The sequence below is a fragment of the Mustela nivalis genome, assembly GCF_964662115.1.
Source record: "Mustela nivalis genome assembly, chromosome: 13".
In the NCBI taxonomy this organism is placed as follows: domain Eukaryota; kingdom Metazoa; phylum Chordata; class Mammalia; order Carnivora; family Mustelidae; genus Mustela; species Mustela nivalis.
In genome coordinates this window covers 91,758,436-91,785,220 of record NC_139032.1, presented here as the reverse complement: position 1 = coordinate 91,785,220, position 26,785 = coordinate 91,758,436, and the positions used below count along the sequence as shown (strand labels likewise).

The following is a 26,785-nucleotide window of genomic DNA, read 5'->3' as shown; positions in this document are numbered from 1 at the left end:
TCTCTCCAAGCCTGGCTTTGTGTCTGATGGGCTGAATTCGTGTTTTTATTAAAAAACTATTTTGGGGGGATGCCTGGGTAGCTCAGTTATTAAGCATCTGCCTTCAGTTCAGTCATGATCTCAGGGTCCTGGGATCGAGTCCCGCATCGGGCTCTCTGCTCGGGGGAAGCCTGCTTCTCCCTCTCCCACTCTCCCTGCTTGTGTTCCCTCTCACTGTGTCTCTCTCTGTCAAATAAATAAAGAAAATCTTAAATAAAAAAACAAAGCAAAACAATTTTAAAAAAGAATTAAGGTTAACTTATAAACAGTCAAGCACATACGTCACAAGTGCACGGGCCCCGAGATTTTACGTACCTTCCGTGTATAGTTTTTTAAATGTGACAAATCACGGGCGTTAGAAGAGTCTGTGGGAATCGCGTCTACTGTGCGGAGGGGGAAGGAGGTGGTGCCCACCCCGGCCTCCTTGGCTGGGAGCTTGGCTCTTACCCCTCTCAGCGTCCTCACCCCGAGTTACTCTCTGGGGTCCGTGGGTGAGCGAGCGGGCTCAGGGGAGGCAGAGAGGCGGAGGCGGGGACACAAGCCGGGCACAGACTCAGGTCTCTGGACTCTCAGGCCGGTGCTCTCTGCACAACCACGTGCTGTCTCGGGGTCCGCGAGGAGCACCCTGAGGACGGAGGCCACCAGCCCCGACGCTGTCAGCCTGCACACACACGTCCCTGCTTCCGCTCGGCCTTCCTGCAGACGCCCAAAGCCTGCGACGGGGGCCAGGCCGCGCGCCACACCCTTTAGATGCCGTGCCCCCTGGTGCGGGGATGCGTGTCCCCATCTTGTGTGCGGGGACACTGGGTCCCAGAGAAGGGAGGCTTGCTCGGGGTCACAAAGCCCAGGCGTGGTGCGGTGGGGGAACGCCAAGCGGGTGTTACCCAAAGCCTCCAGACCCGTTTTCTTCAAGTTCCACGCCTCGGTGTCTTGGCCCCGACCAGAAAGCCGCTGCCACTCCGCTCAGTGCCTTCAGGGGTCCTCTGGGAGGGGGCAGCCCCTCTGTACAGAGGAGCGGCACGCAAGGTGGGCACAGCCTCCGTGCGGGACGGGCTGTGCGGCTCTGGCTGCTGGATCTCGCCTGCGCTCCGTTCCTCTGGGCAGGTGAGTCCGTGGGAGCACAGGCCCCCGGCTTAGCCCCAGCCCCTGTGTTAGGGAGGCCCCGGGGGGAGACATACTGCCCCGAGTCACACCGCAGTGCCCCCGAGCTGGACCTGGCGTCCCATTGTCACAGCCTGGTCGTCACGAGGTTGGAGACAGCTGCCGGCTCCCTGCCTGGGAACCTCGAGTGGCATCCGCGAGTGAGTCAGGCCCGCTGTGGGCTCGGGCGCCTGCGCCGGCGGGCGGGCGGTGGGCGGAGGCAGGCACTTGAGTTAAGTGTGGCTAATTTGGTATAAGAACACGGACGCCACCGGCAATTTCTGCATCTCGGAGGAGACAAGGGACAGTATGAGGCCTGTTCTAGATGCAGCAAGAAGGTGGGGCTGGCGTGTGCGGGGGAGGCTGCTCGCGAGGGCTGCTGTGCGGACGACTGCAGAGGCCCCGGCTGCCTCTTCCCCTGCCTGGACGCCAGGGCGGGGCACCGGGAACCAGAGGGAAAGGACACTCTTCCTTCACTGGTTGTGGAGAAGGAAGAGCCGAGCCCCATGCCTGCCCGTGGGCCCCATGCGCTGGCCCTGGGCCCCCCTGAGCTTGATGCCGTAGGTCCTGATTGGTCCCCATATCCATGTCTTGCTTGTTCTCCTCCTACGGGGACGGACAGGAGGGCCTGGGGCGAGTGTAGTGTGATTGGCCTGGCAAGGACCCCAAGGAACATGGGGAGCACCCCTGTGCCTGGCCTGGGAAGAGCTGCCCCCCCCTGGGGTGGGTGTCCCCGCCAGCTGTTGGGAGAAGCTCCCAGCCCAGGACTGGGCATTCCTCCTCCTAGACACCCATGTCCTTGGTTCAGAAACACCCGGCTTCCAGACTGGAAGGAAAGAAATAGGGGACCGGGGGCAGGTCGATAGAGGTCCTGGCTCCCTGCTGCATTCCTTCCTGTGACAATGCTCCCGGGAGCCTCCCTGAGTCCCCTGCCCTGCAGCTTCTGCTCTGACACAGGACCCCATGGCCTCAGTGACCATGGGAACATGGGAAAGGAGCCATAATATTCTCCACTTGAAGGGAATGTTGCAGACTTGGGGGTCCCCAAGGCAGCGCTGGCCTATGGTCCCCCTGGCGCCCAGCGAGGCCTTCTTGATGGCTGTTGTCACGTGTACTTAGACTGGTTCATGGGGTTGGATCATGGGATAAGTGGTCCTTGGGGGGTCACGGCTGCCAGAGCGTCAGGAAGGCCGAGGCCCTGATGCTGGGACACCCGGGATGGACGGTGGGCCCCGACTCATTCTCTCCCTTGAACAGCTCCTTTGGGGTTGGCCTGGGGCCGAAAGTCGTCTTTGCCAGGACACCGGATGCGGAGTCCCGGAGTCTCCACTGGAGCTCCCCTGTGCCAGCTCTCCCCAAACCCTGACTGCTGCAGCTGCCCAGGGCTGTGTGGCGTGTGTAGGGGAGAGGGTAGAGCATGGCAAATGACAAAATATCTCAAACTGACTGAAAATTAAAACAGCCTATCAACTTTGTGTGGTGAGGCTAAAGCAACGTTTAAGGGAAAATCATAGCATAAATTTATTTGTGGAAAATTTATATATAGGAAGTTCATAAAGGTAAGTTTATAATTAAATACACTGAAAAGAAAACCACAACACCAAAAAGAATCCGAATAATTTGATCAAAAAATGGGCAGAGGACCTGGAGAGACATTTTTCCAAAAAAGATTGCCCAACATCACTGATCATCAGGGAAATGCAAATCAAATCCACAACAAGATACCACCCCACACTTGTCAGAATGATTAAAATAAAAAGCACAAGAAATAACAAGTGTTGGCAAGGATGTGGAGAAAAAAGAATGCTCATGCACTGTTGGTGGGAATGCAAACTGGTATAGCCACTGGGGAAGACAGTATGGGGGTTCCTCAAAAATTTAAAAACAGAACTACCCTATGATCCAGTAATTCCACTATGGGGTATATATCCAGAGAAAACACTAACTTGAAAAGATATCTGCACCCCTGTGTTTATTGCAGCATTATTTACAACAGCCAAGACGTGGAAGGAACTGAGTGTCCATTTATAGACGAATGGATCCAGAAGAGGTGGTGTAGGTATACTATGAAATATTACTCAGCCATAAACAAGGATAAATGAGATCCCGCCGTTTGCGACCACATGGTTGGATTTGGAAAATATAACATTAAGTGAAATAAGTCAGACTGAGAAAGACAAATACCGTATGATTCCAATCATAAATGGAATCTAAAAAAGAACGAACAAAAATCAGAAGCAGATATATAAATATGAAGAATGAACTGATGATTGCCAAAGGGGAAAGGGGGTGGGGGAATGGGCAAAATGGGGGGAGGGAGAAGGAGAGACAGGCTTCTGGTTATGGAATGAGTAAGTCATAGGACTAAGCATCAGAGCACGAGGAGTACAGTCAATGATACTCTAACAGTGATGTAATGGGACAGATGGACAGTTACTACATTTGCAGTGAAGTTAGTACAATGTATAGACTTGTCCAGTTACTAAGTTGTACACCGACAACTAACATCACATGGTGCATCAACTACAGTCAAGAAAAGAAAAAAGAGAAAAGCTAAAGGAAATCAGTGATCTAAGCTCCACCTCAAGGAACTAGAAAAGGAAGCAAATTAAATTCAAAGCAAACAGAAGGAAAGAAAGAGTAATGAGCAGACATCAACGAGACAGGAAAGAAAAAGGTTACGGGAAAATACAAGTGACAAGGTCAGAGTTGCCTCTGTGGAAAGACCATATATAATTGACAAATCTCCAGTCCGACGGATGAGGAGACCAAGACAGAAGACACAGATCACTGATATCAGGACAAAAAGGAGACATCACTACAGATCGTGTAGATATTAAAATGTTAATAAATGTTATTACAGTTTTGTGTCCACAAAGTCTTCAGTTTAGAGGTAATAGACAAATTCCTTTAAGGATGTAAGCTACCAAAGTTCACTCAAGAAGAAAAAAAAAGATGACAGTCCCATACATATCACACTCCCATATGTTGGAGTTTGTTGTTAAAAACCCTCCAGAAACAAAAAATTCAGACTTAGGTGAGTTTTCTCAACTCATCTCAACTGGTAGTGTTTGGAAAATTCTACCAAACACTTAAGAAAGAAAGAATACCAGGCACCTGGGTGGCTCAGTTGGTTAAGCATCTGACTTTGGCTCAGGTCCTGCTCTCAGAGTAGGGCTCCCCGCTGAGTCGGGGTGTCTGCTTGTCCCTCTGCCCCTCTCCCTACTCATGCTCCCCCTTGCCCTCAAATTAAAAAAAATATATTTAAAAGAAAGAATACCAGTCATGCCCAAACTCTTCCAGGAAATGGAAGAAGAGGGAAGAATTGACTCATTTTATGAGGTCCGCATTATTCTGATACCAAAACCCGACAAACGCATTACAAGACACATCATCAAAAGAAAATATATGATGGCCAAGTAAGCACATAAAAAGATGCTCAGAATAATTAGTCATTACATCGTTGCAGAATGATGCACTGCTCTAACCCGTACTCACGGCTTTTAAAAACTGACAATGGCGAGTGAGGTTCCGGAGCCCCCGGAACTCTCATACCTCACTGCCAGGAACACAGTGTGGCCCAGCCACTCCGCTGACAGCCCGGCGGCTTCTTACAAAGTTAAACGCATGCTCACAGTATGTCCCAGTTGGTTGCACTCCTGCATATTTACCCAAGAAAATCACATAAAAATCTGTGTGTGAATGAATGTTTATAGCAGCTCAGTTTATAATTGTTCCAAGCTGGAAGCAATTCATATATTTTTCAAACGGTGGTACGTCCATCTAATGAAATACTTTCCAGCAATAAGAATGAATGTGCTACGGATACATGTGAGAACAGGGATGAATTTCAAATGAGTTATGCTAAGTGAAAGGAGTCAGCCTCCAATGTTGCACACTGTACGAGTTCATTTAAATTATATTCTAAAAAAGGCAGAACTGTAGGGACAAAGAGTAGATCAGAGGTTGCTAGTCACCAGCGTGGAGTTAGGGAGGTGAGGGTCGTGTTCTCTATGTGACAGTTACACAACTATTCGAGGTTGTGAAGATCTGGAGAACTGTCCACTAAGAATAGAAAAAATTTTACTATAGATCATTATACTTCAATGAACGCGATCTGAAAATAATCCATTTGGGAGAATTAACATCTTCAGAATGTTGAGTTTCCTGCACCATAAACACGATCTATGCCCCCTGTTTATTTAGGTCCTCATAAATGTCTATTAATAAAATTACATTGTTTTTTCTCTAGAGGTCTTGTGCATAGAACTAGATGTAGTTCCAGGTACCTGATCTCATTGGATGTTGTGTCAGGAGGTATCATTTAAAAATTCTCACTTTCAGGCGCCTGGGTGGCTCAGTGGGTTAAAGCCTCTGCCTTCAGCTCAGGTCATGATCCCAGTGTCCTGGGATTGAGCTCCACATCGGGCTCTCTGCTCGGCGGGGAGCCTGCTTCCTCCTCTCTCTGCCTGTCTCTCTGCCTACTTGTGATTGCCACCTGTCAAATAAATACATAAAATCTTAAAAAAAAAATTCTCACTTTCTATCTGTTTACTCCCCCCGCATAGACATGAATCTGATTTTATGTGTCGATTTTACATCCAGCAAGCTTGCTAAACTCTTAGTGGCCCTAGTTACTGACCCGGGGGTCATTTTGGATCCTCTGTGTCTGCCATCACATACTTATGAAAAATGAATTTTCTGTTCCCCTTTTCCAGTCTTTCCACCTTTGGTTTATTTTTCTTGTCTTATTGCACGGGTGAGGGCGGCTATTGGAATGTCGAACAGAAAGGGTGAGGGGAGAAATTCTTGCGTCTAAGTTTGGAAGGAAAGCTTTTACTATTTCGCCACTAAGTAGGCTGACTTTGGCAGATACCCTTAAATGGCTTAAGAAATTTCCCCTTTGTTCCTGGTCTGTAAGGGCCGTTTTGCTTTTAGTCGCACAGGGATGCTGACTTCCTGCAAGTGTCTTCGCCGCCCGCAGTGAGACGCTGTCTGATTCTCCTTGTGGCGTGTCGGCGCGGTGATCGCATCCCTCAGTTTCCTGGCGACCCCCCACTCCGCACTTCTGACGCGAGCGATACCTTCCTCACGCACTGTCCTTTATACGGCTGGATTCCATTCGCTGGCCGTTTGCTTTGTATTTTTGCCTCCGTGTCTGTGAGGATGGTCTGCATTCAACCTCGGTGTGGGGGCTTCCCTGCTCTTTCTTGCATCCTCCCACAGGCCTGTGTCCTGGTCCCACCTTGGCTTAGGTCCCCCTCGTCTGCAGGGGTGCTGAGAACCCACGCACCGCCCCCTGGGCTCCGCAGGCCACGCTGCCCACCACCCCCTGCCTCTGCTCCTCCCCTCTGGAGATGTTACTGTGTCTGCAGCCCCTACTGCGAGCTTGGGGCCGCCTTAGCGATGCTCACTCGGCCCCCGCAGTGGGATAGGAGAGACCCGGACCCACGAGCTGTTGTGGTTGGGCGTCCCCCTTTGATCGGGAGCGCAAGCTCCTGCCCGCGCCTGTCTGGGCCTCTCCAACCCAGAGCAGATGACGTGTCTTTATCTCGAAAACCAAAGTCTTTCAGAGCGTTTTCTGAAAAACAGCAGCTTTCCCTGCCAGGAGTCTGCCCCACCACACTGGAGTGCAGATACGGCTGTGGGTTGTTTTTTTTAAAGTAGGTATTCTTTTTTTTTTTAAAGATTTTATTTATTTGTTTGACAGAGATCACAAGTAGACAGAGAGGCAGAGAGAGAGAGGAGGAAGCAGGCTCCCTGCGGAGCAGAGAGCCTGATGCGGGGCTCGATCCCAGGACCCTGGGACCATGACCCGAGCCGAAGGCAGAGGCTTTAACCCACTGAGCCACCCGGGCGCCCACGGCTGTGGGTTTTAAGTCATGTTTTTCTTCCGTCTGCGTCTCCCTCTCCCTCGGTGTGTGTGTCCGGGGCACGTCTAGGCGGTACTGAGGTCCGAGGCCTTCTTTCAGTTTCTCTGACTTGCAGCCTTGCCCGCACTCCCGGGCTGGACCTCCCTCCTCCCCGCCTCCCCCTGGCAGCCGGCCCGTCGACCTCACTCCTTCTGGGGAGCCCCTGGTGCCCCCTCCCCTGTCCTTGGCCTTCGTGGCACCGGGTGCCCTCACGGCTCCGCGTCTGGCCTGGATGGGTGGCCCGTGGGGCAGTAGCCGTTGTGCTGAGGGCCAGCCCCTGGGGCCAGGCCTGTGGAGAAGCCACGCTGCATCCGTCCCACGAAGGAACACGAAGGACCGGGTGTTTCCCACCCAAAGTCCAGGCCCCCTCGCCCTCGTGGGTGTACCTCTGCCCCCAGGACCCCAGGACGCGGGACCAGGGCTGCCCCTTCACCTCGGCCTCCCTCCCGCTCTCCGGGAAGGCCCGGCAGCTCCGCTCCGAATCCTGGAGGAGCCCCGAGCCACTTCCTGTTTGAAGATCTTCTAAGTTCATGGAATTCGAGAAACGCTGTGTTAATAAGGCAGAGGTGACCTTTGACCCCCCTCCCCCTCGCATCCTGCCACAGGAAGCCCCACCTACCAGAGGGGCGAGACCAACATCCCTGGGAGGAAGGCCTGTCGCCTTTTCACCCCATCCTCTCTCTGGAAAGTTCTGTGCCCTCTTCCCGGGCGGGGGGAGGAGTGAGGGTGGCAGCCGCGGCGACCTCGTCCCGCGTGCGTTACGTAAGGTCCCTCGTCCTGGACGGGCCAAGGTTTGGTCCGTGAGGCACGGGGGTGGCGGGGGTGGCGGGGAGCCTGCCGGGTGCCCCGCACCTGTCCGGGCGGCTCCCCCCACACCCCGGGCGGGGCGAGGCCCGTCGGAGACTTTTATTTACCTCGGACGGCTCAGCCAAGCAGACACATTATTTAGGGACTAGAATAAAAAGCCATTCACTTTACTTCAATTGACCATTTAGTTCAATTTGTGTGTTACTGCAGGTAATTACTCCAGTAATAACGCGCGGCAGTCTGCGCGGATGGGGGAGCTGGCCCGGCTCCGCGCTAACGCCCCGCGCGGTGTAGACTAATTACCCGCGTGTTACCATGGTTATCCGCACGGAGGCCGTGTTAACGGCACCCTGGAAACATAAAGCAATAGCGGGTTCTGAATTAAATCTTTGTGTTCTCTTAGAGCTAAAAGTGCATTTCACATAAAATAATCATGAATAAAATGAGATCATCTTGGCGGAGTTGCCAGGAAGCTGATGAACGGAGCTGCGGAACGGGACTTCACCCTACTCGAGAATTAGAGCCTCCCAAACGTTGTCGGCGTTGCTAGGCAACCCCCACGATGACATCACTCACAGGCCCCCGCGGCCAGCGATGTCATCTCTCCGTATTTATAGCGCCTCCGCGGAGAGGGCGTGCTCACGGAGGGGACGCGGTTTTCTCCTGGATCATGGGTAGGAAGGGGGGGGGTCCGAGAAAGATCTGGGAACTCCTGTGCGAGTCCTTCTCAGGTGACAGAGGCCTTATTTCCGCTGGGTGACGCCGGGGCCCGGTGAGCAGGTGCATGCCGTGGCCCCTCCGTCTGGGGGCTTGGTCGGTGCAGGTGCGGTCCTGCCGGTGAAGGGCAGGCGCACGGTGTCCGGGCCTCGGAGACGCAAGCCCCCAGCTGTGGGGCGTGCACCAACACTCACGGCCGTGACAGGCCAGCCCCCGGCTCTAGCCTGGAACTGACACTGAGCAGGGACACGGCTGTCCTGATGGGGCTGAGCCCCTCGTCGTAGGGAGCATTCAAGGGAAAGCCGGACGACTGCGGCAGAGAGGCAAGGCGGGGAGAGGAGGAAGGTGCGTGGTCGGCTCACCGGTCGCCGCAGCCCCAACCAGCCGTCACGTCATGTAGTTCTGGGGCCATGACTCAGCGTCCCCTTTCAGCCAAGCTGGCCACACGGCTGGGGCCTCCAAGGACTCAAGGTCAAGGGGGCGGAGGTGAATGGACCCCAGTGACAGGGGAGGGCCGCCTGGAGGGGCTTTACAGGGGCAAGGCCAGAGCGCGTCCTCCGGAGCTGTGAGGAGGCTGCGCCCTGAGCACGCGGGAGAGCCCGGGGGCATCAGCGGAGGAAGCCTGCAGCTCCGTGTCCCTGAAACCAGCTTCCTCTGGCTCCGGCCTGGAGGTGACTGGGGTGGGGGTAGGCATCCGCACCCGGTCTCTGGAGTGGGGCCAGCCCAGCCTCGAAGCCCTTGGGGCCTGGCCGTGGACTCCCACGCGGGCTCACTCCCGGCCGCCTCCCACCAGCTGGTCCCACGGCCCGCGCATCTCTCAGCCGCTCTCACTCCAAGTTCCTCCTCACAACCACGGAGACGGACCTGCCCCTCAGGAGCGCCCCCAGGCATTCTCCCTGCCGGGAGCCCTCGCGCCCTGCTCTGCGTCCTCCTGTCCTTGTCCTGGGTTTGGTCCCCTCTATGCCCTTCGCATGTCTAAACCAGCGACCTGATCCTCCCGGTGTCTGCCTCTCCCTTAGAGGGTGCCACCATTCTCCATCCGGCCCCGCTGGGACTCTCCTGGACACACTGTCCTCTCTGTGCCCACTGGTTCATTCGCACCCCAGGGCCTTTGCACCTGCTGTTTCCCTGCCGGCAGTGCCTCCTCAGTTGTTCTTATGGCTCACTCCCTCACTTCATGAGCTGTCAGGGCAAGGGTCCTACCCTTGGGGGGCTGCCCTGCCTCCCTCTCTGCACCTCCCCTCCTTGACCCTCGTCGTTTGCTCCGTGATATCCGGGCTGCTCAGCGGAAACTACATTCCTTATTTACTTATGAGTTGTCCAACTCTCTCCCTAGAACGGACATCCCATTAAAGCAGCAGGTTTCTCTGCCTTGTTCATGACTAGGTTCCCCGTGGACTTGTTGAATTCGTAAGAAAGATCGGAGCTGGTGTTTTGGTGATGGGAGACTCCGGGGAGGGTTCAGAACGTGAGGGCAGGAGTCCCTCAGCTCCCGGACGAGACCAGGTCGAGAGAGCCATTTGGGGTCTTCCTTTACTGCGCAAAGACACTGAAACAGACAAAACAAAGCCCCATGACCGTGCCATCACCACGATGACAACAAAGGACTCCAAGCGTCCCTGCATGCGAGCCACACGAACTCTGTACCCAGGTGCTTCCGGCACAGCTCCTGGACTTGTTTGTCCCCAGTGGCCGGTGAGGAGGCCAGACCTGGGCAGCCCTGGTTTGGACTCAGTCTCTGACGGGTGCCGGGGTTCAGGCCATCTGCCGTGGCGGTGGCCTGCCACCGTGCGTGCCACGGGCCCCACGACTTCCCGCAGCTGTGCCCATGCAGTTGCCAGGCCTTCAGCAGCTGGAACGGGCATTGCAGGGGAGCTGGAGCCCAAGCCCGGCGCCCTCCCCCGTGGCGTTATCTTGTGGCCCAGGAGCACATTGTGACGGTCGTTCCGGCCCCAAAACGCTCCCCAGGGGCGAAAGCACGCCGCCGCAAACGCTGACTCTCCACTTTCTTTTGTCTTCTTTACACGCCACAGCTTGAGCAGTCCCCGCCAACTCTCCTCGGAGCCCGTGTGGCTGACGGCGTGGCAAGACTAGAGCTGGCCCAGCTGGTCTCCAAGCAGGGCAGAGATCCTCGGAGCGCCCGGCTGCCTGGGGGCCCTGGGGCTCTGGCGCCCACGCCGTGGCCCTCCATGTAGCCAGCTCCCTCTCCTAGGCCTTCGCGGGCTCTCACGGCTGCCCAGCCAAGTCGTCCGGCTCCCAGGAGGTGTCGGACTCTGGCCTGGGCTCTGGCCCCACGTCCTTTCCACCACAAACCAGCCTGACCACGTGGGCAAACATGTGGCCGAGTGCCGTGGCTCTGCAGGGCCTCGGGTGCCGGCAGCCGCGTGAGCGGACGGGGCAAGGACAGGGTCCCTGGGGACCCGCAGCGGCTGGAGGAAGCCTGCTCTCGGTGGGCCTAGAAGGCTCGGGAGGAGTGCAGCCGGCTTGGCGAAGGAAGGAGGCGTTCGGGAGGTTTTGTGTGAGGCGAGGAAGTGCGGTTCAGCCTCAGGAAGAGAGCGTGGGCAGCTCTGGCTGGGGCCGTGGGGTGCCCGGCCCCAGGGAGGACTCTAACGGTCACGGCTTCTGGTCGTGGGGCATAGCCAGAGCCGGGCTCCAGACCTACCGCGTGACCCCTCTCCCCTCACAGAAAGCACACCTTGTGCACCTTGTGGCACAAGTGTCCATTTTACAGACGAGAAGACGGAGGCTCAGAGAGGTGCTGCCAGTTGGTGCTGGCTGTTGGCAGAGGGTGGGCTCGGGGCCCGACGCTAGGTGGGCTGGGGGTGGGCTGCGTCAGAGGTGACCTCCGAGGCGCCTGGAGGGTAAGGGCATCCTCGCGGGCTGCGGCGACCGGGGCCAGAGGATGGGCTGCTGATCTGGGTGTCCTGGAGCGGGAGGCTCCTGTGAGGACGGCCCTTCCCTGCTGCCCTCCTCCATGGGGCTGGGGGGCTCCCTCCGGCCCAGCGCTCCTGCCCTCCCTGGCTTTAGACCCTGAGGCCGCCTGGCCGGGGACGGGGAGGGTCGGCAGTGACTGCCAGGTCTCCCTCCCCTCCAGGGCGGACGGCCAGGTTATGTCCGGCCACCGTGGGAAGGAGATGCCAAGACTACTGGTTGCTGCGGGCACTGGTGGGGCTTGTGCGGGGCGATTCCCTCCGAACCAAACACGCGGCGAGCGGGTGCCACCGATGCTCTGTGCTCGTTAGCTGAGTGGAGGTGCCCGTGGCCCAGCCGTGGCCCAGCCGTGGCCCAGCCTTGGCCCAGCTGTGGCCCAGGCCCACTTTGTACGTCATGGCTGTGCTCCGTGTGGGAGCTGATTGAAAACCCCGCAGGGCTTTGAACCGCTGCCATGCTAGGGCCAGGGTGGTTGGTGCCCTTGCTGGCTGGCCTTGGGCTTGGCCGCTCGGGCGCCAGTGGCTGCGTTTATTGGAGGCGCCGACTGCGGGGGTTTCTGTGGCCTCGTGACCGTGGACACCTGTCTCGTCCCAGGATCACGGCATTAGCGCCAGGGGGTGTCAAGGGCCAGGTTCAAACTCTGGCTGATGTGGCCTCAACTTCCTAACCTGTGAGCAGGGACCTTGTGACTCAGTGGGGCCACGAGGCTCGTACAGGCTACGTGGGGAGATGCAGACGGAGTGGTCGGCTCAGTGGACCACGGGAGCACTCATGAGGGACGTCTCCCCGGCCCCCCTTGGGCCCCTGAGGACCCGTGGGTGCCTGGTCTCCGGCTCTACTATGAGGGAGAGTCTCTCCGTGACTCCAGATCTCGGAAGGGAGACAGCACTTCTGAACCCCTACTCCGTGCAGCCTGCTGCATTGCACGCCAGGAGCAAGGACGAAAAGCGAAGACAGTGGTTCCAGGGGCGCCGTCTCGGGGCGGCGGTTGGACCATCCAAGGCTTCCTGCGGCAGTGAGAGCCCACGTGGTATTGGGGGCAGGGCCCTGAGCCCGGGCGGGATTGGGACGTGAGAGGCGCTAAGCCAGGAAGGCTCCCAGAGGTCACGTTAGGAAAATGGAACCAGAGCTCCGTGACTTTCTGAAAAGACGTGGGGTGTGTAGAAGGACGGGGCGGTGGACGGGGCGGTGGGAGGGCGGTATTCAGTGTCCCCGTCTGAGGGACGGTGAAGGGCCCGGGCTCTGGAGCTCAGCGTCTGGGTTCCCGTCCTGGCCCCACCAGCTGGGAGCTGGTGAGCTTGGGAACGTCTTTCTGTCCCTCTGTGCTCGGATTGGAAAAAGGGAATCAGGCTGTCCTCTGTCTTCTGGCGTTGCTGTCAGTTTTATTTTTATTTTTTAAAGATTTTACTTATTTATTTGTCAGAGAGAGAGAGCACAAGCAGGGGGAGCGGCGGGCAGAGGCCGAGGGAGAAGCAGGCGCCCCGCCCATCGAGGAGCCCGACGTGGGACTCGATCCCAGGACTCTGGGATCATGACCTGAGCCACACACAGACCCTTAACTGACTGAGCCCCCCAGGCGCCCCTGCTGTGGGCTTTAGAGCGTGAACAGACATGAGGTCCTGGGCCAGCCCCGGGGGAGGGCCTTGCACCTGTTAGCTGTCAACACGGAGGGTTTTTCTCTCTCTGACCTCAGAGCAGGGCTGATGTCCCCAAGGAAGCCACTCAGATGTACCTCTCTCAGAGCGGGCGGCTGACCTGGGGTTTTGAGGGAGTCGTGAGCCCCCAGGATAGGAGTCGTTCTCATCCTGCTTGAGTGACTGAAGCTAATAAGGCACCTGCCTTCCGGAATCCCAGGAGGAGAGAGAAGGAAGAGGCAGCAAGTGAGGGCCGAGGCCAAGGTTTCCAGTGAACTTCCTGCAGGCAGGGAGCCTGGTTATCCGTGGCCGAGCCCTGGGCTATAGTGGGGGCCCTGCCCAGGGACGCCGGCACCTGGGTCTGGTGGGGACACCTGATCTGAGATCCCTCCCCGACCCGGGTCCGGGGCCTCATTTCCTGTCTCTGTCCAGGGATGATGTCCGCACCTCTGGGGACGGAAGGGAGGTGCGAGAAGGCTCCGCCCACCCCCAGCCCAGCCAGAGGGGCCCCTGACAGCGGACCCTCCCCTGGCCCCCAACCCCATCAGCTCTGGCGGCGGCCGTTCCAGGGTCAGCCTGGGGTCGCTCGCCGTGCGTGTGTTTTAAGGGGGTGGCTGCCTGGTGGGCCTTGCTGCCAGGCCCCTGGCGGGGGACAGGAGGGCTGGGAGGCCCCCCAGGAGAGACACTTCAGCTCTTCCCCTGACTCTGGATTCTCCCTGGGTCTGGAGGTGGCTGCAGAGAGCCAGGGTACGTGCTCACCTGTCTGGTCTGCCATCGGCCCGGGGGAACCGGCATGGCTGGGGGAGGGTTGGTGAGGGGAGCAGCTCCCTGGACACCCGGGACATCTGACCCCAGCGGCTCGCCCTCCCTTGGCTGTGGGCCCTTGGGCAGTCCGTTCTGTTTCCTGGTCTGAAAATAGGGTGAGTGGCACCCGAGGACGGTTCGGTGCTGTGGAGACAGCGGGGACACAGCGCAGATGCTCGCCAAAGCTGCCCGTTCTCACTGCAGCGCTGGAGGGGGCCGAGCTCTGTGAGACGGGGAAACCGAGGCCGGTGAGTGGAGCGGGCACCTCAGCCCAGCCTGGACGGAGTGTCCTTGTGTCCTGGCGGGCAGCTCCTCACCCCTGCCCCAGCTGTCCCCATCCCTCCCAGCCTCTCCCCAGCTCACAGGTTCGTCCCAGCATTCTGCAGGGTGGGGCTGTCTTTGTCTCTTTGGGGTCCTCATCCCCCACGAGGGCCCAGTGCGGCCGATGGCCAGCGGCCGGCGAGGACAGACGGACCGAGGGCAGCCCCGCGGAGCCCTCCCCTCCCTGCCCCCTCTAAGCCATAGCCATTCCCCAACTCCTGATTTTTCATTAAAACAGCAGCGGGCTCCGAGCCGCCCAAGGTCACGGTGGGGCTGCCAGGGGAGCTGACTGTGGGCCATTACGCGGGCCTCTAATGTCCCTGCGGCCGCGGCTGGCGCGGGCGCGATCAAGCACCGGGGACACTCCAATTTCCGCCTGTCCCGCAGCGATCATATCAGCGCCTGAGTGATCTCCTTGCTGGCGGGCGGCGGGGACGCAAGGGGGCAGTGAGCCCGGCCACCCAGCGGCCCTCCGTCAGAACAAAGGGACAGCACCGCATGGCCAGCAGGGCTGGGAAACAGCAACACCGCGTCCCCCTCGCCCGTGCTCAGTTTAACCCCGGGCACGTCTGGAAGGGCCGGGGGAGGGCCCGGGGACAGGGTGCGGCTGAGCTGGTGCCCGCAGACTCCCCCGGACCCCAGGGTTGGAAAAGGCCCCTGACTCCAGGTGGTCGGCAGTGGTCTGTGGCGACCTGCCCCGTGCAGGGGTGTTCTGGGAGGGTGTCCGATGACGGGGGTCCCCAAGCCCCATTGCCCCCCGGCACGTCTCACGGTTGCGCGGATGTCTGCACCCAGCCGCCCGTGTGGAGGAGGCTCTGTTCCCGAGCTGGCGGCTGTGAAGCCTGTTCCAGGCTGGGAAGCGGTTTTCTGGAGTGTGGCTGAGCGGACAACCAGAAGCAGCCCAGATGTCCTTCCACAGGGAGGTGGACAGGCTGCCCAGGCCCGTGCCTGTGTGGGGTACGGCTCGTCCGCAGGAAGGCCAGAGCTCCACGGACAAGTCTGCTCCGAAGGCCACAGGCCGCCTGGGTCCACAGCCAGGGCCAAACCATCAGCCCAGAAAGTGTCGCGGGTGCGCCCGAGGCTGGGGTAGGGGTGCCGGGGCCCGCGGTGGGTTACGTGACTACACGCGTGTGTCAAGACCCTCAGATCTGGACGCGAGAACGGGTGGGCTTTACTGCAGGTACGTGGTCCCAGGACGAAATACAGAAAAGGATTCTTTTCCTTTTCAGCAGACGCAGCGGGTAGCCTGGGCCGGGCCGGGGCCGGACACACCGCTCAGAAAGCAGTGACGACGGGGAAGACCGGGGCCTCCTGTCCCCTGCGGGTCTCCGGGCTCTCGGCGGGTGGTCTGGCCCTGTGGGGGGACCCCAGCCCTGGCCCCGCTTCCTGTCCTCCCCCTCAGCCGGGACTTTCCCCAGACACCCAGACAAACCAGCCCCCGAAAGACGCTGTGCGGGGGAGCTGCTTTCCCATTCCCGCCTGGCTGGGAGCTAATGCGCTCGTGGAGCGTTGGGGGCTGTCTCCCGAGGTGGGGGCCTCCCGTGTGCTCCTCCATAACAGTAACTGGGATTCTAGGGAGGCTTGGGAGGCGTCCGTCCCTCATTTACTGCCAGCCCGACCCCTGCCTGCCCCCGGCCCAGCTCCAGAGCCCCACGCGGGACCAGTGTCTCTCCACCCCCCTCACCACCGAATTGCCTGCGGGTGGGAGCAGCGAGTGCGAGGCCGCGTGGGTCTCCCTCGCCCTCCCCTCCCAGGGAATCCCAAGCCTTTGGAAGGGCCCTCAGAGCACGAGGCTGCTCACATGGTGGTGGGGGGGGGCATCTGCTAGACAAAGCCCCCTTGACCACCTGTCACTGTGCTACTGTGCCCCAAAGGAATTGGCGAGTCCCCCCAGTCGCCTTGAGCAATGGGAGCCTCCCCCTCCCTGTGGGCTGCAAGAAGGCTCCCACTACGACAGCACACACTAGATGAGCTCCTACTGTGTATGCGTTCACCGCCTAGGCCATGTGAGGGCTGAGGCCACCAGACAGACACACTCTTGGGGGATCCGGCGGCCGCAATGCGGACGGAGTGAGAGCAGCTGCCTCCCAGGGTCCGTGCGCCTGGCTCCAGGGGCATCAGGAACGTTGTCTTGTACAGATGAGGCACTGGAGGCCAGCAGGGTTGGGGCTACCTGCCCTGCTTGGGGTTGGTGGCCATCCCTAGGGTGGCTGTGCAGGGGAGCAACCCCTCTGCCCCCCTGCCCGCCCCCCTGCCCAGACCCAGGATGCCAGCATCCTGGCCTGGCCTTCAGCGTGCTCCAAGTTCCTAGGGGCTACGGTGGTGGCAGTCTGGACCCCAAACGGACTGAGAACTGATGGTCTGAGAGGAAAACCATGGGAAGTAGAACTTGTTCGCATAGAATTTCAGTAAAATCAGTAGCGTGCTTTCACGGCAACATAAGGACGCATGAAAAGAAAATGATGGATAACAAAATAGCGTGCGTGTCGGTCCCAGAGTGCCCTGCCCTGTCCCCAGTAGGGGCTGCTGGACGTCTTCCCTGGTTCCCGGATTCTGGGCGGCGCTGGGCTCGGGCGTGGGCTGCCGACGTGGCGGTGGGCTGTGTCTGGGACTCGCCTTCCCCGAAGGGAAAGCTCCAGACACTGGTGCGCAGGTGGACGCTGTCCCGGGAAGGCCGCGCAGAAGACGCTCTGCGATCTGTGGTTTGGGAAGGGCAGTCTGTCCCGGACCAGAGCGCTGGGAGGGAGACTCCGGAGGGGCGGTCGGCGGGGTCGGCAGCACGGAGGCGCCCTGCTTGCTGCTTGCTGCTCCGGCCGGGGTCCTCTGACGACGCCGGGAGCATTTCCCGAGTCTCCGAAATGTGCCACCGGACGGGAAGCTCCCAACCGCCGTGACGTACTCTGGGGGACACCAGGAGCCCGACCAGAGGAAGCCTTCCCCTGCCGGGGGGCTTGGCAGGTCGCAGTGCGAGGGGTCCAGAGGCCCAGAGAGCGGGCGGGGGGGCCCCAGGCGACAGCGCGCGGGAGCCGTGGGGTGGAACCGGGTGAGGAAAGTCAGGCTCCAGGAAACACCTCGATCCAGAGAAATGATGCTTTCCTGTTGTGAACATCACCGTCAATGTGAGGTGTCCACAATGGACAAAATCCCTCACACGGCCAATAAACAGAGAGGGCCAGCGTTCCGGCCTTCCCCTCTCCTCCGTGGGGCAGGCTGCGGCCGGGGCGCTCGGCCCTGGGAGCTCTCTCCTGGGCAGGGGTCCGTTCGCTCGGGTGGCCCTGGGGCGCGTTCCTGGGAGGCTCAGAGCCTTCTAGACCCCTCTTGGCCTCACTGCCGGGCCCCGGTGTGGGTGTGGCCTTCCTTGGCCGTGTTGTTCGATCGACTCCCGTGGGAGGCAGGAGGCCGGGGGGCGGCCCATTGGCTCCCACGTTCCAACGAGACTTCCCGGAACACGCGTGGGCATCCGTGTGGCCCATCTGGGCAGCGACCTTCACGCAAATGGCCCCGTGGCTCTGGACTGTGCCGGCCCATTCAGGGGGTTTGGAGCCTCCCAGGCCCCTCAGGAGCACACGCAGGCAGGGGCCCCGCTTGCTGGGTGCCCGGAAGAACGCAAGGGTCATGGGTTCTGGCTGTCCTTGGCCCGCTGGCCCCACAGTGAACTCATCTTTGGGCCTGGGCGAGAACGTCTAGAACCCTCTCTAGGAGGTTCAGCTGGGGCTGAGAGCCAGTGGAGCTCTGAGTCTGGAGGTTAAATAATCTGGAGCTGAGGTCAAGCTGCGCCCCGAACCCTTTCCAGGAGTGGGGGGGGCAGTGCGCGAAGGCCCGGCGACTTGTATGATACACGCGTTGCCTTTGAGGCGCCTTCATCACCTCCTCCCTCGGGAAGTGTCGTTCCGGGTGAGCGAGATCGTGCCGTCCCCGCACAGACGGGGGTGGGGGCACGCGCTCGGGTCCTCACCCTGTTCCAGAACTTCCCAGCCGTGTGCGCTCTCCGGGGCCCAGGGCAGCCCCGGCGGGCCGCCCCGTCTTGCCGCCCTGGGAACTAGAGCACCAGGAGCAGAGTCAGCGGCCCGGGGCCCCTCACGGGTCATGCCCACAAGTCTGGGCCCCCGCCCCCGCCCAGGCTGTGACCCTTTCCATCTGGCGGGCTGAGACCTCTCTGCGCCCTTTCAACGTCACCTGAGGCCCGAGAGGGCAGCTTCTCGGCGGCGACGCCTGCTTAATTTGTCTGACTGGCACTGTCTTCCCCCCGTTATTGCATTTCGCGCCGAGCGCCTTGGATTTACTGAGTTATTGGCTCATTTTTCATCTTGCATCTGTGTAAGCAGACTTGGAGATGAGCAGTGGTGTGACGCCACGGCATGATGGAAGTCGGCTGAGCCCAGGCGAGGGGCGAGCCTGGGAAGGGCGGGGAGCGGGCGGCCTCCCATGCGGCGGCCTGGGGCTGAGCCCAGGTGGCCCCGCGGCCAGGGCGCCGTGGCCGTGAGCCGCCCCTGTCTTCCCGCCACTTGGAGAGCGTGAACGTGGGAAGGAACGGTGATACGGCCACTTGAGGACGGCTTCCTCTCTCGGATGTTTGGTTGTCTTCCCCTTCCTGCTGGCCGTCCACCCGCAACCCGATTATTTCGGCGCCCATGATGCCCTCGTGCACACACATCTGAGCCTCTCTGAGGGCGCGGGAGCCGGCCGGGCAGCGTGCACAGTAGCCTCTCTCTTTGGGGTTAGGGTGCCATCAAGATTCTCAGAACAGCCTTTTGTGCTTAAGATCCACGGGCGGGCCAGGAGGCAGGGAGAGGCCGGCCTGCGGTCTCTGGGACGTGCTCTCTGTTCCGTGGACAGGAAAAACCACGTCAGCGGCCCATGGTGGCCACGTAAGTCAGCCGCAGGGCTTGCACTCCAGCTCAGGCGTCCTGATCACAGATTCCCTGTTTCAATGCCCAGGCACCGCTCAACAAATATTTCCCGGCCTCTGGGGCTCGGTGTCCCGGAGGTCGGGCCGGGACCATGTCAGGCCCCACGGAGGCCGAGGCAGAAAAGCACCACAGATGAGATCGTGGAGCAGAATGACCTGAATACGGCCACGGGCTGCGAGGGGAGGCGACGGGGGCTGCCTCGGTGACGGGGGGTCGGGAAGGCCTCGAGGAGGGGGAGGGGGAGGGGACGGGGGGACAGGGAGTGGCAGGCATCCGCTCTGGACAGACGAGGCAGCAGAGGCTGGGGGTAGGGGGGCTGGGCAGAGCGGCAGACAGAGCCCCGTACGGTTACAGCCACGCGCAAGGGCTCCGTGCAGGCTCAGTGCACGTGGACGCTCCTCAGGGTCGCGGGCGGCCTGGGGGGACGGGAAACAGCCCCACAGAGCAAACAAGCCCACCCCAAGAAAAGCTACGTGCTCCGGAAAGGACGCTCCTGCTCGTGTGGATCATTCTGAGTCGTGGGGTGGTCCTGTCCACTCTTCCCTGAGACCTGCCTGCGTCTCACGGGGTTAGGCTTAGCTGATTCCTTAGCCGGACACGTTTCTTGCCGGTTGAGCAAGGTTTCGAATTCTGGGTGGCTGCCCTGGTCCGGCCAGACCCGGGGTGTGGGTGGTGGCGTGGCCTCCCCGAGCTGCCCAGTCCCGCGAGGCGGGGGGGCCCATCCCACGGCAACGAGCCCGGCTAAGCGCCGCTCGGGTCTTTGGCGTCTGGGTCTGTGCGACAGCCTTGCCTCACCGAGCACGCGGGCCCCCATGTGGCAGGAGACAAGCGTCCTGTGGCCTCATTTTGTCCCTTTTCCTGGTGGGCAAAAGCCCAGGAGGCTGTCCAGGGAGCAGTGGGTCCTCTCCCACAGACCATTCTCGCAGATGGCCACGGTCGGCGGGGCCTCCTCCGTGGCGGCTGGAGGTGGCCCCTGTGGTTCTCCCAGCTGAGCAAGTCCTCTCAGCCCGGGCCCCCTCGGTGTGCCGAGAGCGTCCTCCGTGCCGGCCAGGGTGTCCGAGTTGCTGCTCTCACAAGTGAGCTCCCTTCTCACGGTGCCGGGGCCGGGGCCCAGCCTCGGCGATCGCACTTCCCGGAGCAGCCGGCCTCCGCCCTCGCTCCCACCTGCCCGTCCTGGACCCTCCGACCAGGTCCGACCTCGGCCAGGCCAGAGGGGAAAGGGAGGCCCAGTGTCCGGGTCTGGCCCGCGTGCCGTGTTGCCCGGCTGAATCTCCTTCTTTCAAACAGACTTTCGTTTCATGGAGATGAAACTCACACACCGTGAGAGGGACCATCTGAAAGCATGGAGCGCGTTCGCGAGGCCGGCGTCCCCCGCTTCCTCGGATCTAGTCCCCAAACGTGTGCCCTGCCCCCCAGGGAGCCCCCTCCAGCTCCCCCAGCCCCAGCGACCCCCAGTGAGCTTCCTGCCTCTGAAGATTTGCCAATTCCAGACATTTCCTATAAAAGGAATCCGACACCATGTCCGCCTCCTTTCTTGTCCCGCGACGGGTCCGAGGCTCCCCACGCGGGGACTGCACGGTGACATCGCTCCTCTCTGTGGCCGGCGGGCGACCCCCACCGTGCTGGGCTGGCGCTGGTGCCTGTCCGTGTGCTTCGCGCGCCCCCTCCGTCCCGGCCCGTGCACACCGCGGGCGCTTTGTAAAGGACCAGGCTGTGCCTTGTGGGCACCTCTAGGTTCCCGCCGACCCCAGGCCGCGGTGGTGGCCTGGGTCCACCCAGATCAGCGGTCCCCGCAGGGGCCCCAGGGCTTGTGCTGTTGGCCACCTGTGGGTCAGCCGGTTATGAGACCTTCTCCAACCTACAGGAAAACCGTGGGTTTGGAGAACAGCATGTTGCCAGGAGAGCCGGAATGTCTTACCTTTCTTCTAGAAAACTGGATCATTGTTTCCCGGTCTTCTACCCCTTCCCCGTAGCAGAGCAGATGTTAACTTTCCAATAAACAGAGGGGAAAAATAGATGAGGGACGTTTAGCAACCGATGGCTGTGCAGGCCAGAGTTATCACTCTGATTTCAACTGGGACTATAAAATTTTATGAGCTATTAAATTGTCCTAAAGCTCCTTTAACACACAAACTCGAGTGTCTGAGATTACCCATTACGAAAAAGTGGGTTACATCGGGAGAACTTTTACTACTTACACTCAATTGTGTTCAATCAATAAAACTTTTAACTAGCCGTGCTGCTTTGGGCAGATGACAGGGGTTCCGCGGTGGACGGGCCTGCGGTGGACGGGCCTGCGGGACGGGCCTGGACACGCCCTGAGCACGGCCATCGCGGACCCTGGGGCTCTCGGCCACGGCGGGTCACCTGAGCCTTCCTGAAGGTTCTGCTTGCTGCCTGCGGTTCCGCGATGGCGAAGGGGGTGGAGTCGGCGGGGTGCGGACGGGAGGTGGGCAGAGGCTGGCGTGTCACAGAGGCGCCCATCCAGCGGGCGGGCGGGAGCCTGGGACAGTGCCCCAGGGTGGGCACAGCGCCCTGTAGACCCCCGGCAGGGAGGCGGGCTGCGGACCAGGCGGCCTGGCACATGTCCCAGCACGTGTCTTCCTAGCTGGCCCTAGAGGTAGGCACGGCACCCTCCTGCGGTGCAGACGAGACTGAACCCCTGGAAGGGTATTTGGGACACCGGACTGGTGGGCCATGTGCTTGAGCTGGGGTGCCAGGCCCACTGTGTCCCTGGGGTGGGAGGCTGAGCCCCAGGATGGTCTGCGTCTCACCAGGGAAATGAATGCAGAACGGAGGGGACCCTTACCCTGAAGAGCACGGGGAGGCAGCCCCAGCTCTGTAAACAGGGCTCCTCATTCCATCCAGGACCCTCACTTTGGAAGGGGGACAGAGGCCCGCGGAGGCACAGGCTGCAGGAGGTTGACCCTCCCCTGAGGCCCCACCGGGGGACGTGTGCCGCTGCAGGGCTCGCTGTCCGCTCAGCAACAAGGATACCCCATGGCTCCAGCTCCGGGTGTGGTCCTGGCCTCACCTGTGCAGGGGGTGGCGGCCTGGGGCGGGGCAGGAGGGAGGAAGCGTCTCACCCGTCCCCACGGGCCATCCGTGTCTGCAGAACGAAGGGGAGGTTCGGGGCCTGGTGGGCCGGCCTTGCCTTTGTCCCGGGAGAAGAAAGCCTTGGCAGGTCCGCAGCAGCCTGTGTGTGACAGGAAGGACCAGCCACCTGGGTGGACCCCTCCGAGCTCAAGGGACCTCCTGAGGCCCTCAAGGGGGAAGGGCCCTCCTGCTGGTGAGCCGTCCGCTCCTCAGGGCTGGCACTCTGTGGACAAGGTCGGGGAGCCCCGATAGGGCAGGACCCGTGGGGGCAATGCCGGGCCTCTTCCCCGCTTCCCAGGGAGCATCCGAGGACTGTGCCAGGAGGGGAGTGTCACCTCTGAGTCACCCTTGCCCTCAAGGTCCCATTCCTGCCCTGACATGTCCGGTCCACAGATGACAGGGGTGGGGGCTCTTTCCACCCTGTTTGGCAACTGTTGTCCCCAAACCTTAGGCGCTCAGCCGGGAGGCAGGGGGGCTGGGAGGTCTGGCCCTGGAATCCAAGCCCGTTGCAACAGACACGTTGAGCAATTCCTGCGGGGCTGTTCTCTGCCCAGAGCTCGGTTTCCTCATCCCGGCGTCCAGATGAGCGCGGACGCGGTCCCTCTCACTGTTTATGCGGCCGGCTCTAATCTCCTGGCCTTCCGCAGCCTGTGTCTGTCTCGGGCTCTGTTCCCTGCGATGCTCGGGCCCCCGGTCAGGCAGACATTCTACAGCCCCCGCCACCGTGGTGCCTCTAGGCTCGGAGAGGGCCGGGGTCAGGCTTCCTGGGGTGGCCCGGGCAGGGCAGAGCTGGGTCAGTTTGGATTTTGGGGGGGTGTTCCGGGGGTGGTGTCAAAGCACAGAGTGGGAAACCAGGCCTGCTGTGGGGGAGTGAGCTCGACCAGACGCCAATTAGCCTGGAATCTGGAGGCCTGTGGCCTCCCTGCCTGGCTGGTGACGGCGGCCCTGGACCCGTGGGACCCTGCTCTGATTCCTGGAGTCCCACGACCGGGGGACCCTCGGGGGGTCAGAGGCTCTCAGCCTCCTGCTCTCAGCTGGGTCGGGTGCAGGCCGCACCCCTGGGATCCTGACCCAGCCTGGCCACCAGCTGGAGTAGAGGCCAGTCAAGTCACTGTCCCACTGTGGGCCTTGAAGAAGGAGGGGCCCGCGGAGCTGCGGCGGTCGAGGCGGACTAGACAGTGCCCAGCTTGGGGCCCGGGTCCTTCTCTGCTCGGAGACTGAATGCCTTTGGCTGAGGGGTGACTTGTTACTAGTGATGTATTCCCAGAGGAAACTTGCTCAGCAATCCAGTTTTCAGCCCTTTCCACTCTAGTATGAGTTAGCTCTTCTGCCAGCTTGTGCACAGGGCATGGGGGGGGGGGACGGGGTGCAGGACCTCTATGGCCAGGGGAGTGGGGCAGACCCGGAGGTGAGTCCTGGAGCTGCCCATCGTTGGGGTCCCCGGGAAGAGGGCCCAGGAGGAGGAGGTGTGACGTCGGGCAGGGGAGCCGCGCTGGGAGGGGGAGGTGAAGCTCGCCAGCGGTGAGACCGTCCATGAGGGCGTGACGGGCGGCTGAGGAGGGTCGTTTAGCAAGCGTGGGGTGGGCTAGCACCCGTGTTTTGGGAAGTTGAGGCTGCCAGCCGGGGTGCACTGGACGGCAGGCGGGGGCTGCGGAGGCTCTAGGCTCGCGAGCGTCCAATGACCCCACGGAGGCCCAGTGTTGAAGAGCTCGTCAGCCTCGAGTGGCGGGGGCAGGCGGACTTGGTGGCTCTGTCACATGGGGCCCCCCCAGGCCCCAAGACTCCTGCCTCCCTGAGGGTGAAGCTCTGTGCTCCGCTGGGGGGAGTGGGAAGACACCGCGTGCTCCTGAGCTTCTAGAAGCTGCTCCTGGGATACCAGGTCTGTGATGTGTTGGCAGCCTCCCTGGGAAAAGGGCTCGGGGGGTACAGAGGTCCCGGGAACTCGGGGGCAGGTGAACCGGCATCTCCATCGCAGCAGAGACGGAGGTAGAAGCTCTAAACCGCATGGCCCGGCTGCCCACGGGTGCCCACGGCCGCCCACGGCCCCTCCTGTCCCAGAGGCCACGGCCCCTCCTCTCGTCCCTCCCTGCAGGCCTGTGGCAGGAGAGGGCTGGGGAAGCCTTCTGCCCCCTCCGACTGTCGGCTTTCTTTCCACTTTCCTTTCCGGCCGGATTTCCCGTCTCCGCAGGCCGCTCCGAGGCACAGATGCCCCCGAGTCCCCGGAGGGCCGCCCCGCTCCCCGCCCCGCTCCCCGCCCCGCTCGGCTCACTTCCGTCTCTCTCCGCGGCAGCTCCCAGGGGCTTCGCTTACAGAGTTCGCTCAGGGATCCGAGTGCCCCGTGAGTTTTCACAGGCTCAGCCTTGGAGGCCCCACCGGCCCCCCGGGTCCAGCTGCGGCCAGCCCTGTTCCCTGTGAGGCCAGGACTTTGTCGGGGTTGGCAAGGTGTGCCGGAGGCCTGTGTTCCGGTGCCGGTCCCACGGAGACCCCTCGGCCCCAGCCCCCGTGCTACCGAGGACCACGGCGGTCTGGGCAGCAGGGCAGGGACGGCAGGCGAGGCCACCTGGGGGTCTTCTGAGGCAGGACTGGTGTTTGCTGGGGTCGCACGGACGCCAGAAATTGGCACCGGGCCTGGGCCCTCTCCCCCACTCCCCGACGGACTGACGCGCTGGGGGGCCCCTCCTGCCGAGCTTCCCCTGCCATGACCCCGTGAGAAGGACCCTAGTCCAGCAGGCTCTCGCCTTCTTTCGCGATGGGGACGGAAGCCCAGGGTCGGGCAGAGGGGCTCAGGGTCACCCAGCCAGTGGTGCTGGGCTGGGGCCGCTGTAGCCCGCACCCCCCACCCCAAATCCTCCTGCCTCCCCATCTTTCCAGCCTGCGCCACCCTCCCCCTGCACCCTCCCCGCAGGACCTCCTCCTGCACACAGACGGGGAGGGGAGGCCCTGCCTCCTGCCCAGTCACCACCTTCTGTGGGCGGCAGCCGCCCCCATCCTGCCCGCCCCAGGACAGACTGGAGCTCTGCGCTCTCCCGTGACACCCTGACTTGGTTCCTAGCCCCCCGCCCCCTCCTTGCTTCTTGGTGCTGGGTGTGGGGGGGCTGTTTCTCCCCTTCCTCTCTTCCTCCCTTCCCAAGGTGGGGTTTAGTGGCCAAGCGTTTGTGACTTAGCCATTCGGCCCTTGGGGACAGAGGCAGACCCTGGGCCCCAGGCCTGCCCCTCCACCTGCCGGGTGCCCCTGGACATGTCAGGCGGACACCCAAAGCTTCACTGATGTGGTCCTGGCACCCCGTTCCTAGCTGACGGCGGCGTGAGGCAGTGTGTGCCTGGCCGGGCCCCGAGGCTGCTCCCCTTCCCTGGGTGCCCTTCCCGGGGTGCACTGCCCGGGGTGCAGGGACAGCAGGTGCCCTGAGGACACCGGGGCCCAGGGAGGGGAGACCCAGCCCGGCCCCTAGGAGGGAGGCCCAGACTGTGGGAGGAACGCTGCCGCGGCTGAGAGGTGGTCCCCGTGAGACTGTCTCCATGGCTTGGCCACGTCACCCCGTCCTCACGCTGCTCCTCCGGGCCTGGGACATGCCGGGTGCCCTCGTCACTCTCCTGGGATTGGGGAGGGCACGGCAGGCACTGGCAGACTTCTCGGGGCCAGGACCAACACTGAGCAGACAAGAGGGTGTCCTGAACACACGTCCCGGTGCCCACAGTCAGTGGGGGGGGTGGGCTGAGGCCCCCGGAGGTGGAGGCAGCTCCGGGCACGTGACCCGCACCCTGCCCCCCGACGGCGGTGCCGTCTCATGCTTTCCTGGGCTGGGGCGCTGGCACCAAAACCGCATGTCTCCCTCACTCCCTGGGCACTTGAGAAAGTGGATTCATTTGGCCTGTGGTTTCCGAGTGGTTTTGGCTCGCAGGTACCTGGAGGCTGGGCCCGGCCGGGAGCTCCCCCCAGCAGCCGCCAGGAGCCCAAGGGGTGGACGGCCTGGCAGCCCCGGCATTGGCTGGCAACAGGGGCCCTCCCGCCCCCGCAGCTCCCCGCCACCCATTTCCTAAATGGGCCTCCTGGCCGGGATGTCTCTTGCTGCAGCCAGGCCAGGAAGACGCCCCTCTGTCTCCCGGGGGCCGCCCTGCGGGGTTTGGGCAGGAATTCAGGGCCTTGGCTTGCAAACAAAACAGAGGACAGAGTGGGCTCCCCTGCGCCTCTGGAGCGGCACAGCCCTGGGGTGAGGCAAACTGGGGACGTTGTGACCTTAGAGGGACATCCCGCTGGGTTTCGGTTTTCTCCAGCTTCTCAGGGCTCAGTGGCAGACGCATCACGCATTAACTGAGCATCTACTGTGTGCCTGGGGCGGTCTGGCCAGTTCTCCTGGTGTGTCCGCCCTCGCCCTGCCCCGTTCCTGCAGGCTTCATGCATTATCTTTCCCTGGAGCTTTTGCTGCCCTACGCCCCCCTCCCCTGCCCCCGGGCCAGGCTGCTGTCCTGCTGTGGT

General features: G+C 61.4%; 1 protein-coding gene and 1 long non-coding RNA gene across 2 annotated transcripts in view; one reads left to right on the top strand and one right to left on the bottom strand.

The window, feature by feature from the left end:
- The window catches only part of LOC309846771 (uncharacterized protein), a 399,750-nt gene that overhangs the window by 59,646 nt on the left and 313,319 nt on the right, over nucleotides 1–26,785 (bottom strand). The window lies entirely within an intron of this gene.
- LOC309846869 lies at nucleotides 8,486–16,266 on the top strand. Its single transcript, XR_014302172.1, has 3 exons — nucleotides 8,486–8,572; nucleotides 14,100–14,232; nucleotides 15,535–16,266. It is a non-coding gene; the product is annotated as an uncharacterized lncRNA (long non-coding RNA).